The sequence below is a fragment of the Anoplopoma fimbria genome, chromosome 11 (genome assembly GCF_027596085.1).
Source record: "Anoplopoma fimbria isolate UVic2021 breed Golden Eagle Sablefish chromosome 11, Afim_UVic_2022, whole genome shotgun sequence".
In the NCBI taxonomy this organism is placed as follows: domain Eukaryota; kingdom Metazoa; phylum Chordata; class Actinopteri; order Perciformes; family Anoplopomatidae; genus Anoplopoma; species Anoplopoma fimbria.
This window is the reverse complement of record NC_072459.1, coordinates 3,382,597-3,397,056: the sequence shown is the minus strand read 5'-3', so window position 1 is coordinate 3,397,056 and position 14,460 is coordinate 3,382,597.

Here is a 14,460-nt window from a genome sequence, read left to right as displayed (position 1 = left end):
GCCCCCATCTGAGGGGTCGTGAGCTAATTAATGAGGAAATAATTATTTTTCATTCATTCTTGAGTTATTTTCTTATGAAATGTTTGGTGATTTGGCCTTTTTGAGTCTCGTAGGCTCTTATAAGAGTCCCAGAAGGGTTCCTCCTGAAGGTCTGAGGTTCTACCTAGAAACATTTGCTTCTGAAGAACAATATGTCGTTTTAAGGTTTAATGGATATTCAACAGGTATTGGATGTAAAGGGGAGGGGTGAAGTCCGGGCAGAGTCAGACTCTGGGGTCTGCGGGTTCGGTCTCAGGCGTGTTTCCACGCGGTCGAGAAATCTGCGACAAAACCGGGCTTAAATAAATGTCTGTTAAGTCACTATGTATCACAGAGGGGGGTTACACCATGGTGATTGAGCCTCTGATGAAAGTATTGCAATATTTTTTATATATTTTCAGTATTATGAAATGAGTATCTGTGGTGATTTCTGGGGGAAAAAATGCTGTATTACAGTTTTTCTCCATTGAATACACACAAAATATGAACTTTGCACACAATTTAAAAATAATAGCATGTAAGCACATTTCAGACGTAAAACTTAAGCAAAGTCTTGTTAAGCAGTTATTAACATCTGTCAGCTAAATGTACTGTTCACCACTGCAGCCTTGCTTTATACAAAATACAGTAGAATCCTGTTTTGTGCCACATGAAATATTGTCCAACCATTTTAACCCTGGTAGTTCCTAACATTGATTGATTATTCATTATGGAGTCACCTGACTTGCACATTCGTCTTGTGTACATCAAAATCCCATTAAACCCCTAACTGTATGCATGTAGCCACATGACTTCAACATGTTCAGGACTCCGGGATCTTAATCTGTCATGTGAGCGGTGCACCGTAGCAGCAGCCCTGTGAAATGGCTGACCGGCTGTGTTTCTGTTTGAGTGCTTTGACCACCATCAGCAGTACACGCAGTCATCCATGTGGTAAAAGAGCAAGGAGACACAAACGCTGAGAAACAAACTTAGGCTGGGAGCAGAGAGCTTTAGAAAGGTGTACATTATTTCCCAGGTGACAGATGGCAGAGGCTCCAAATGACTGGCTACTGGCTGAGGTGTCAGTGCATTAGTGTAAATTATGACTGTAACAAAACCCTGTGTGTCTGACAGAGGGGGCTGAATAAATATGTCAGCTGCACAAGCAGGGATATTGTTGTGATTATTATGGCAATCTTTCTTTATTAAGTCTCACTGTGTGCTATTAAGGCGACTCCCCCGTCTCCTTGTGTAAACCGCAGTTGCTTGTGTGGTTTTGATGAAGCCCAGCAGTCTTTTTTAGCTTACTGCAACTGCTTGCTTACTCTCATCTAATTAATACTGTCCGGTATAAATAATAATAAATAAATAAAACCTGTTAAACACACCCACCGCTACATACCGACTCAATCAGTCAGAGGAGCAGTGCTGGCAGATGCAGGGTAACTAATCAATGCAAACCTAATTTAAAGAAACCAATAGATGGGATGGTGTAATTCTTTTGATACTGTGTGAGAAAGTTACCTTCGCATGAGTCATTTGCTGCATGAAGAGGTGGACAGCCCCCGCTGTGTGAGGTTTATCAGTTTCTAAAAGCCCAGCTCGGAGCTGATTAATGTAATGTTAATGAGAGACATTAATGGTAATATATCAAATTATAATTATTAATACCACTTTTTATTATTAAGTGGTATTATTAATTTTTTCAACCACGCTGGAGATATGCACCATGACACGGCATTTGCGTCACTCTTACTGGTGTGAAACATGCAGCCGCCATGTGTGAAATGTTAAATTAATCCAGGTGCAGATGAAAGCAGATGCTATCTAGAGCTGAAACGATGAGTCAATTAACCAATTAGTCAATTGACATATAATTAATCTGCAACTTTTTTCAAAATCCATTAACCACTCCAGTGAAAACCCGCTCCTTCTCGATTGTGATATTCCTGCTGTGTTTCTTTGTCCTACAATTTGGTAAATGAATACGTTTATGGATAAAGTAGTACTTTTTAAGGCACCACCTTTGGCTCTTGGACACTGTGTTCTAATGTTTCATTGACCAAACAACTCTTCTGACTTATAATTATTGCTGTATAATAATTATAGCTTGTGCAAGTTTATTGAACTCAAAGGCAACTCTCAAACCATCAAGGGTTTGTCAGGAAAATGGAAAACACACCATGACAAATGGTGCAAAAACAAATAACCTGGCACTATAGCATGAGATTTAGTAGATCCCCAACGCCTTAGAAATAGTGTTTCTTGAGAAGAGAGAAAAATCCTAAAACAGAAAAAAATGAACTACTATATCGCAGTTAAAGAATTACCTGCAAGATCCCATAGACCAGCATAATTCTGGATATTGTTCAGCAGAATAAAAAAAGTGTGAACACTTCGGGATATAAGATTTATGAGACGTACTTAACAAAACGCACACTGTGACAGGGAAAGTAAATCCCAAAAGGTTTGTGTTGGAGAAGCCTTCTTTCCCGGTGTAGTAATCATTTTTCAACAGTGTGAAACATCCAGGAGCCGGAGAACTTACAATCTCAAATGTATCCCTGGGTTCAGTTGTGTTTCATCAACATCTGACGCGCGGCGTAGCAATCGTCAACATCAACTGTAACCAGACAGATATTAAAAATCCAGCAGATGGTTTTCTTTTCGATAGATCTGGGGTTCTGGGATCTCACTTTAAGATCCACCAGAGCTTCTGACTAACCGAGTTTCAAGCAAGCCAGCTCCGACTTCGTAGTTCAGCAGCACCAGGGTGATTGTAACTCCTGAGAAACATGTTTTCTGTGTGATCATTGTTTCTGTACATGATGCTCCTCCTCACTCTCTTCCTCTCCATCCCCAACAATTAAAAGGGTTTTAGCTCATCAAAGCCGTGAGGCCAGTTTGACATGCTTCACTCATCACTGATTGGTATAATGGAGTTCATTTCTACTTGCTATTCAGTTCAGCTCGTCAGTAGAAGGCTCCCTCTCCACCCACAATCCTCCCCTCCCTCACCCATCTCTACGTATGGTAATAAGCATTGCAGCAGTGGCTTCCCTCATCCGCTTATACACATCTCTTTCATTCCTAATTCATATTTCTGTGTGTATGTGTGTGTGTGTGTGTGTGTTAAGAGAGAGAGAGAATACACATATTGGCTGCACTTCTGCATCTTTGATTAGGAAATAATCTTTGGATTATGGAAGGAATTACGTTAAAAACGAGGAATGTTGCTCTAATTGATGTGTGTGGTTTTGTTGTTGATATTGCATGATAGTTATTGGACACTCTTTACTGTGTGTGTGTTTGATGTGTGTATCTGTGCACCATTGGGTGGATCCCGCTGTGTTCTATGGTGCTCTCAGTTCTGTGAGAAGAAAAAAAACAACAGTCTTTCACAGCTAAGAGACTAACTCCAAAACATCAAAGACACAGAGAGAGACAGAGAGGGAGAGAGAGAGGAGATAAAGGGAGGGAGGGGTATGCCCTGTATCCGGGTAATGATGGAGGAGAGGGAGAGGGAGATGGAGGGAGGATGGGGGATGAGGGAGAGAAACCAACCAACCAGTATATAAGGAGAGAGAGAGAGAGAGAGAGAGAGAGAGGGCCTCTGAAGGGAGGGAGGAGGGGGAGGATAGCGAGAGAGGGATGGGGAGATTGCCGAGCGGATAGAAGTGTTACTACAGAGCTGCTGCTGCTGGAGGACGGGCTGGGAGCCGAGGATAATGCTCCATTCCTCAGCGTACAGCGGCATGCCGGACGCCGTGTGATTTCTCGTGGCGGCGGCGGCTGTGGAGGAGGAAGGTCTTCATTGTTGCAGCAGTGACTGTCTTTTCTTTTTCTTTCCCTCCTCCTTTTAACCAAAAGCCTTCTTCATCATCTTCCTGCTCGCCCCTCCTCACTCCTTATTCCTCTGCAACTGGCAACCGCTGGGCTCCCCCTCCTCTCTTTTTCTACTTCTGTCCCCCTTTTTTTTTTTCCAGAGGAGGGATTTCTGTATTTCATCAGGGATTGTAGAAGACAGTAAGAATGTTTTCTGTCTTTTCTGCTTTTTTTCAGTTTTCTCTTCCCCTCAAGGAGACATGCATGGTGGAAGGAGGGGGGGTGCATGGCAAAGCAGAGTAGAACACGATTTCATGTGTGTGGAGAGATAGTGGTGGAGTCAAAAGGGTGTATGTGTGTGTGTGTGTTTGCAGCAGTGGGTGGGAGAGGGGTTTTGCATGTTCAAGTTTACTGCATTGAACTAACATTAACTCTTCTCTCACATAGCTGTAATATCCCAGCTTTAAATTATGGCACAAAATAAACAGTTCAAATGAAAATCAAGAAAGCTCTGAATGGATTCAGGATGCATAGACACAAGGAAGGCAAACCAAGCAGTGTTTGGCGGTGGATTCCTCCTTGATGCAAGCAGATGAACACTCTATCCCAGCTTTACAGAGAGGCAGAAGAAGAGGGGGACAAGGGAGAAAGTGGGAGAGGAGGCAGTTGTGAGGAGGGGGACAGATTTGTTGAAGAGGCACGACAAGTGAGGACAAGACAGGGAATCGGCACCCTCAATGATAGCAGAGACGTGTAGCTGGATGAGAGATGATACTTGCCAGCTCTTGGTTTGATCGTGGTGTCAAACTGATAATCCCTCCCACACACATTTCTGTTGGTCTGGTGAACAGCCAACCGCTCAGTGTTCACAGTAAAAGGGTAAACAGTGCATAAAATCACCCCGTAAATCCCACTTTGGCTTCCCTGACATATCAACTGTAGCGTGTAAGGCAGGGTATGCATGGACGGACATGGACATAGATGCACCTTAGCATTAAAAAATGGTGTGGAATAAAGCACTCGAGTGTTCAGCCATGCGTTTAAACAGCAGATGAGTTTCATAGCGGATGGTCAAACTGCTTTCCTCTCACTTGAGCGTTTGCTTTTACAGGAGAAGGGTCACCACTGCCAGCTGGGAACATGTGTTTGGTTTGCCCCCGTCATTATCCTTCCACCTGAGTTTAGTCTATTTATAGATGCCTTTATCTCTGTTGAACAAAGCCCACAGGAAGGCGATGGCAGGTCACTCTACAGGGCACACATAATTACACACAAGCTCCTGTGTTGCTGCGTTTCACAGAGCGGCGAGTAGGATTTCAGCATAATGTAGCAGATTTGAAAGTTGTTGTGAAACTGTGAATAACTTGTTGTGTGAGGCGTTCAGGCGCAAGAGACGCGAACGTGTGTTCAGCTTTGGTTTCACATCGCCCACACACACACACACACACACACACACACACACAGTCATAGTAACTCGCACATGCTATTCATGCTCTGTATTGTATGTGTAGCCTCAGAGACATGGAAGTAGAGGATGGCAGAGCAGATCATCAGACTTCTTAAACAACAACCAGTTCAAGTGTACAGCCTGCATTGATGTATAACAGTGAAGTGATTTTGACAAGGTGTAGTGATTGTTCTGTTAAGCGCTGGTGTGAAACATACATGACTCAGTCTTTGCTTTGAGTGGTGCTCTAAGTTCAAACACACTCTTCACATACTGATGTCAAGCTGTTGCTTCAACTTATTGCTGCCAGCTCTCTGTAGATCAGTTTCAGTGGCGCTTCACTTGCTCATATCAAACTGCCAAACACATTTGATTTCACATGTTGGTGATGGAGGCTGGAATGCAGGTCCAACTCATCACAAGGGATTTCACTGATTTACTCATATGGCTTTTATTGACCCTTGAGAACTTTCTTTCTTTTTAACATACATTTTTCGGCTAATTAATATGATAATTATCACATAATTGGACTGCTTTGTGATAGAGGCTAAGACCAACATTATTTACATGTTGTCTTAATGTTGCAAGTGACTTTGAAGATGTCCATTGTGTTGTAGTAACAGTCATATATGGGCCTAGTTATCGTCACCGTGTTCTTAGCTACAGGCTAACTCTTGTTGGAAGTCCCTTTCCTGCTCCATTTTACGAGCATCAGTAGCCAGTCCAGGTATGCATGGATGAAAATATAGTACGAAAGCTATTCTCTGGTGTTTCTTTCAAATCCTTATGGTGTTAAAATGCAGTTGTTGTCAGCCATGTCAGTGTGACATCAGTAAGCCAAATCATTTTTACCATCTGACCTAAAAAAAGTTTTTTTCTCGTGGAAAGTAGTTAAACAGGAATTTAGATTTTTGGAGTCCAGCAATAATTTACCACTTGGATTGGTTGTCAAATTCATTAAATCTCGCTCCCTAGAGGGTGCTGTTAAAAATGCAGACATTTTCATAATAGGGGTCAGAGGTCACCTAGGGTTATTTAAGGAGTATGAACACGTGAGATTGAGCTTAGAGAACTTTTAGTGTTTTTTCATGTCAAAATGGAAATTTCCAGCTCCTCTGTGTTTCTCTTCTCGGCTTTTGGGTTTATAATTAAATAAGTATTACCATTAAAAAAGTATGAATGGGGAGCATAAAGTCTGAGCTAGGATACAACATGTGGTTGTCAGCTTAGTAGCTAAAAAGAAATTCCCCGTTGGAGATGCTTGTCACATTCTCATATATGACAGAAAAGAAGAGACTGACATAAGGATGACTCGAGTATTAATGTTTTTGTCATTTTTTCTCCATATGTTAGATAAGGATAAAAAAGGTTGATCTATATCAATGAAATTAAACATTATTTTTCCATATTAAAATGACACATAGACAACCAACCCCATATTGTGTTGCTACCAATCCTACAATGGGCATGGTTGTCTATATTTATACAAAGTTTGATGCCTTTGATTGATGGGAGAAACAGACACAACTCAGCATGAAACTGTAGTCTGACCCAGTGAGGAGGTCCAGGGTTTTCGGCCCGGCCTAGCTGAGTCCAGAACAGTTTTGTTTGACTCCCGGGGAGCTCAATTAATTTGGAGTTGATCTGGTTCAGCGGGCCGATGCAGTGGCTGTTGAGAGTTGATTAACTGGCTGTCGTGTCGTTTGTACTTCAGATGCTACGTGGCAGAAAGAAAATCGAGTCAAGGTCCAGCAAACAGCAATGATTTGCCACCCGAGCAGATGAATTCAAATTCAGCCCACGTTAGCGGGGAAATACCATTAATTCCTTCTAGGTCGAAAGAACGTCAGACTTTAGTTCCGCTATAAACACAGGGGACACAACACACAGCTGACATTTCCACATGTGCAGTTCCCTTTTTCAGGAATCAGAGAACCAAAACCTCTTCTTGCCTCTCATTCAGCATGGCGATTTATCAGGACACTTAGCTTACCTGTCTGGAAGAGGAAAAACTTGACGAAGATACATATTGATTTAGGAATTAGTAACTAATTGTCTTATACTGAACCATTTATAATCAGAATCCTCTTCCACAGGGGCCACAAGAGAAAGAAGGGGAATGTTGGTATTTGCCAAAATGCAGAGAGTGATGCTTAACTTTCTTTTCAATATTTGCTACGCTGCTCACGGGGAGATGTAGATCATAACTCCAGATTTAGCCATCTCACTTACGCTCTCACTCTTTTCTCTCTTTTTTTGTCACTCATTCCTCCTCCCTCTTACTTGCCGGCGGTATAGACGACTGATCTGGGACAGACATGCCTCCCCTGCGCTCTGTCCTACTTCAGCGTTGTCCTCTCTCCTGTTTCTCCTTATTTCTTTTCCTCTGTCGTTTACCTTCATCCACCTATCTTTTAGCGAGTTGCTCTGTCTTTGTCTCTATTAATCATTACACTGTCTGCGACTACTCCATCATACCTGAGTGATGGTTGTGTCTGGTGTTAATAGGATGTCAGGGTGTTTTGGAGACAGAGGCGCCTTTACAAACAGGACATTTTTCTGTACCTGGTGTGATGTAGAAAATGAATGCCTGTCTTAAAATGAAATGAATACTGTGATGGCTTTTGTTTGTATTGTCTCGGAGTGTCTGTGGGTATCTTTCGATAGATCAAATGAAAGCTGCCACTTCTCTGCAAAGCTATGGCGTGAACACTATGCAATATTGGAAGCCAGTATAATGCGTTGATATTATCACAGATATATTTGTATATGTGGGCAGATGTGCAAATAGCGACGGCAGCACACAAATGTTTTATGCTTCAATTAAATAAATGATCCAATGCTATTTGTTTAAGTCAATATCCATTATGGCATTTGTGTTTTGTATTAATATTTTCTTTAATAGTTATAATCTATAATATTTTCATTTGAAGGGAAGTTTACTGACATATTTGCTATAACCGCCATATTTGATGGTTAAGTTTATTGTTGTAAATATAATATAATATAAATATCCTGCTGACCCTGTGAGGTTGTACTAACAGCGGTGCTTTGAGTCATATGCTACATCGGCCAACGTAGTTTACCATGTTCAGTATCTTAGTTTAGCCTGTTAGCATTCTAACCAATGCTAATTAGCACTAAAACAAAGTACATCAGCGGCTTATGGGAATGTAGTTGTGCAGGTATTGAGGCATAAGGCAAAGTATGACCTGATGAGGGTGCTAAAAATCTGGAGATTGCCAAAGTTATTAGAATTCATCCTGCGGGGAGCGTGAATATCTTTACGAAATTTCCTCTACCTGACTGAGCCACAAATGTCAACCTCATGGAGGTACAAGAGGAAAAGTCGGGGGATCACTAAAGTCATGCTAACTAACTGGAGACAATGACAAAAATAACAATTACCTCACTTTCTGTGTACTAAATAGACAGTTATTCATTGATGTGTCGTGATCATGATTTACAGATCATACGTAGAAGCAGATCAGACATTTTACCCATAAGGCAATTTTCAAAATGATTCTGAACTTACTAAAAAAAGAAGTTGTGGTTATCATGGTGTATGATGTGTTCTTCAGTGTATTTGCTATAAGAGCAAAGTGTTTTGGTTGTGTATGTGTGTAAGTGTGTGTATGTGTCCCCGTGTAGACGATGCCCAGCCAGGCTTTGGTTCCCAAGGGGATACCCCCCCACTCTCTTTCTATCGTTCTGTCTGACTGTATCTGTAATGCTATGTTGCTCTCTCTCTCACTTTCTCCTCAAACAGATCACATCTGTCCCGTTTCAAACAGCCCATTCATGGTAATCAGGAAGGGGGGGGCTTGGCGGCAGACTCCTCCATGCATCATAAACTAACTCTCAGTTTATTAGGGCTAATTGCAGCATTGAGAGGCGGAGGGGGGGGATTTCTCCCTACAGTCACCGCTGCATCATCAAAGTGGGATTGCTATATTTAGCAGCAGCAGATGCATGGCAGCAGCGGAGCAGTGCTGGCCCGGGATGATGATCAGAGTGTAGGGTGGGCTGTGATTTATGTGTGTGTGTGTGTGTGTGTGTGTGTGTGTGTGTGTGTGTGTGTGTGTGTGTGTGTGTGTGTGTGTGTGTGTGTGTGTGTGTGTGTGTGTGTGTGTGTGTGTGTGTGTGTGTGTGTGTGTGTGTGTGTGTGTGTGTGTGTGTGTTTGTGCAGGATTGAACGCAGCAGCAAAAGCATGCATCCCAAGGATCTAATGCTGCATTCAGGTCCTGTGGGAAGGACAGTAGATATGAACTTCTTACTTGAAAGCACTGTTCATTCCAGCTCTCAGGTGGAAAATACAACTTGGAAATGAAGGGATTGGCAACTTCGAATACGTTCAGTTGTATCTTAAGAGTGAAATTGGATGTTGTTTTCATCACTTAAAAAACAACGAATGATTTTTAGAACATAAGACTTTGTGGTGCAATGATTAATTTGCTCTATAAAGATGAACTCCAATGTGTCAATGACAAAAAAGGCCAGAAAACATCAATTTTGATTGTATATGTGACCTCAAGTACATTTGCTGGAAATCCTTAATTTGTGAGAGAGGCACTAGAGCCTAATGTGAGCAGCGTTCCAAGAGTATCTATCCAAAGCAAGTGTTTCATGTTCTTTTATCTGCGAGGGGCTTATTTGATTAAACCAAACAGTGAAATGTGTAACTCTGTGTAAGCTGATTGTGCCCATAGATTTAATTCAAATCATTTTTGGTTAGGATGTAATCTCATTTGGCGTTTTCAAATAGATATTCATGAAGATTCTTGCAAATCAATGCCTCTTTGTCCTGCTCCATATCATTTAATAATTATGATTATGAGACTGTTTTATGATGTTTCAATCAGTAGTTAAAGCTGTGCATATGCTAAAATCAATGTGAAATTGCCTGTCAGTTCAGTCAAGGACCTTTGTGGTGTTGTTGAGATTTCTGCTGATGTTGCTGTCACTGTGTGTGACTCGCCGCTCTGTGCACAATCAAATCGGTGTCAGCTTTGCTGCTTGTGAGTGAAAGGTGTCAAGCACCATTTCTTAGTTTTTGTTAACCTTGTCGGAAAACAGCTGCAGCTGATGGAAAATGCAGCCTGCCTGCTTTTGACTCAACATTTTCTTACATAGTGATTAGCTTTGACATTACAAAAACAGTTTATTAGTTATTTTCCCCCTCTCTCTTTCTGTCTCTGCACCCTCTTTAAATAACAGCATTACATCTCAATTTGTTGCTGCATCCCAGCAAAAAAGAGCCTAATTCAATTCGCCTCCTCCGAGCTACAGCCCTCTGCATCCATATTGCATTGCAGTCTTTTTCAAACAGTAACTGATCTGTCATCAAGATGCAATGTGTTATTTTTGGTTTTCATGCTCATTCTCCCTCAGCGCTTGCCTCCTCCTCCACCAATGAACTTGTCATGGACAGGAGTGTGTGTTGGTGTGTGAGCATGCACCTTATCTGCCTGTTTATGTGTGTCGGTTTGCACCAGCAGTAGGCAGCAGTGGGTGTTTTAAAGTTTATGGGAGATGATGAATCGGCGATGTTCGGGCCAGGGAAGGTTTGGGCTTCTTGCTGCATTAATAATGGAAGCACAACTGGCAGTATTTATAGTAACAGTGGAAGGGGGCCGTGGTGGCGTGAATGGTGGTGATATATGAGATACAGTACATCCTGCCAGCTCGCCTGGGCATCAGACAGTGTGAGTTCCCACACAGTGAGGCAGTGCTGGATGTGAAATTGGCTGACAGAGCGTGGGGGATCTGAGGGTGACATGTGCACAGATACACACCCATACACATTCACAATAGCATGCTCAGACTTACATGCATACGTTTGCAGACTATACAATTTATGTCGTCTTCTGATATCTGCAAAGTTTCATCAGAGGAGAAGAAAAAGAAGAAGTATGTTTTATGATCAGAAAATCGTTCAGTTTGGAAGTCCGGAGAATGAGAAGACACAAGCTGTAAATGGAGGGAGGAAGGAAGCCATATTGATTGACCTACTTAGATTAAAACAGTGAACATGTGATGGCTTTCTCCCTCTGAGGTTGGGGATTATTAAATCTGATTGAATCTGTGGCTCGCAGTCGTTTGGCTCCTCTGCTTCTTTTGTTACTTATCTGTCACTTTCAGGGCAGATAACTAGAAACACATGCGGCAGTCGCACATCAAAAGCGGCCAAGTCCGCAGTGGATTATTCAAATGAAGGACAAGGAGGTGAACCTGCTTTTGGTACAAGACAGCAGGGATGTGAGGAGATATCAGGCATTAGTTCAACTGTGCTGTCCCTCTGAAATGTACTGAAGTATTAGTATAAAGTAGCATAAAAAAGAAATACTCAAGTAAAATGATACATTTTACTTAAATTGAGTACTGGAGAAAATGTTCTGACTTTCCACCACTGTCTACCACTGTGACTCTAGCTGATAGTCTGCCTTTATGTAAGAAGATTACAATAACGTGCTTGTGTGAATATGAGAGTAGAAATATGATGCTACGCCAAGCATGCATGTTTTATTTTAAACACACGGCATTTGTTTAATCTGTAAAGAAGAATCCCATCCCTAAGAATGGCTAAGTATAGAGTGGGAGAACGAAGCGTTTAAGTGATGTGTCTATTTGGGATGGTGTATCTGTCGGAGGAAATAGATTTTACATTCAAATCCTGTGAAACGTGAAACCAGAGACCGTCCTGGAAGAAGTGCTGATTCAGCCGCTGCTGAACTGCAGGGAGCCAAAAAACTCCCTTTAGTCGGTCAAACAAAGGCTTTCTAAAACAATGACAGCTCTGTCCTGCTTTTGGCCCTCTGCTCGCTCTACCTCATTTTGTTAGACATGAGTGAGTATGAATCACGTCTCTCTTCGTGTCTCATGGTTCACGTCGTTTCATACCAACCCCCCTTTTTTTTTTTTTTATTGTCAGAGCTGCACGCTCATCACAACCCCAGCTTTGGTCAACTCCCAGCAGGTCATGATCAAAACTTCCAATGCTAAGCAGACTCTGCTGACGGCTGGAGCTTTCTGACAGGACTTCAAAGGTTGTTCAGAGGGGAGAAGCAAAACAGAACTCCAGCAGGGTCCTGTGAATGTGAACCAGTGAGACATGTGAAGTTGGACGACAGTTTTGCCTCCTGTAGACAACAAAAATGGACGACCAGGAGGTTGCCACATTGTCAGGATCCCATTTGGCACCTGCAGCCGTGAAACAGCATCCACCTTTAATATTTCACAGCTCTCGTATGTTCAGGCAGTCTCCCCTACAGCTACTCCCATTGTGGCTTATTTATTCATGAGCTTCCCCATGCGCTGCCAACTAATAGTCCCAACTTGGCCCTCAGTGCGGCCCCAGATAGCAGCAAGTGGGGCCTGCCACTCGGAGCCGAGCCACCACTTCAGCTCTTCAGACAGACGAGAGATGAGTCTGTGTGATTTAGGATATTACTCAGAGCTCTGAAACAGGCAGCATATGTGGTTTCAAGCAGAAAACAAGTACAGATTCTGAGCAGTTCCTCTGAGATTTAGTGGCGATGATGAATAAAGTTGATTCATTAGCAGACTATTTGAACGGGATCTCGGCTCTCTGGCTCCCCAGCTGATTGACTGTGTTCGCCTCCTCTGCGGAGAATAGATAGGCTTTAACAAACACGGTGGCTTCTTACATGCATGCAGAGAAATACTGTTTGTGCTTGTACAAGACTGCTTAATTAAAAGGTTAAAGCAAAACCACCAAACATTCTCTAGTTTCAGCTTCGCCTTTCTGTCTTTCATGTGATATTTAATTGATTATTTTATGGTTTTGGACATTTGGTTACACTTAACAAGACATTTGAAGATGTGACCTTAGGTTTTTGTAAACTGAGATTAGTATTTTTCACCATTTACAGACTTTTTACATGACAAGCAATTCATTGATTAATCATGTGTAAGGAAGTTTAAATAGATTGAACTTCATTTGCATCCAAGAGGAGAATTGATATCAAGGTTTGTGCTTAAAATGTAGAGATTTCTAGATAATGTACAATAATACAACGTGTACTTCCTGTGCAAGTAGCAACCTGTGATACTTTCATATACATGCATACTTCTTGCACCATGATACAACATCATAGTGATTTGACCTGTTGGCTAACTAACCTAACCTTCATTTTGATTATAAAGCAGGTAATCTCTGTTAAGTACGGGGTAGCTGCACATCCTTTGGAATCATAAAAACATTTCAGGATTCAGTGACATTTTAGCCCTCAGGGTTAAAATATAATCTAGATTATCCTTTACAGTATTGTTGTATTATTGCTGCCAAAGCTTTTCAAAATAAGAGTCGTAGCCGTGTGGTTCTGACATTCATCTGCTGTCAGGATTTGACAGCTCCTTGTAAACAACTCGACCCCTGTTTGATCAATAGCTAAACAAATGAGCTATCCTCTGGCTCAAGGGACAGGAGCAATGTTGTAGTAGCATTTGAATACAAATGAATATTGCAGGTGACCTATGCGGTCCACAAAAGGAAGAGAAAAGAAGCTTAAGGGCAGCAGAGAATGAAAAATCTTTAGCAATTATGGTGCTGATTCGAATTTTTCAGATTTTAATAGCCCTGCCTTCAGCTAACATTTATTAAACTGAGCTTTATAGTCTGAAAAACATGAATTTGACCGGAAAATACCTTATTAGTCACAGTGTTGTGAGGCAAGGTTTGGTAGCCTGAAGAAAGACCATTTTGAACCACAGGGAAATGGGCTACGAGGTCACTCTTACCCCTCAGGAAGAGCTCACACGCTCATTTCCTTCTTGTGTCTTTATGTGGCTTCATACACCCACTTACATCTTCACTATAATCCAATGTTGTCTATATTTAGGTTGCCCTCTGGGATTTTGTTTTATTGCTTTTCCCAAACATGTCTCTAAATCCTCTCCCTGTACTACAGTACCGTTTCTTTTGATGCTCAAAAATCAGAGAAGCAGCCTTGGTTAGATGTCTTTGGGCTTATTGTCAGCATGAAAGCTTTTTTGATTTCTTGTAAGCATAAAAGTGTTTTTCAGCTGGAATGTTTTGGCCTTCGTTTATGTTATAATAAGGGTTTAAGTCACTTTATAGTCTCAGAGTAGGATGTTTTAGAGAAGGGGCCAGACGTTTATAATACATTGTGGTTTTTATGAAGGT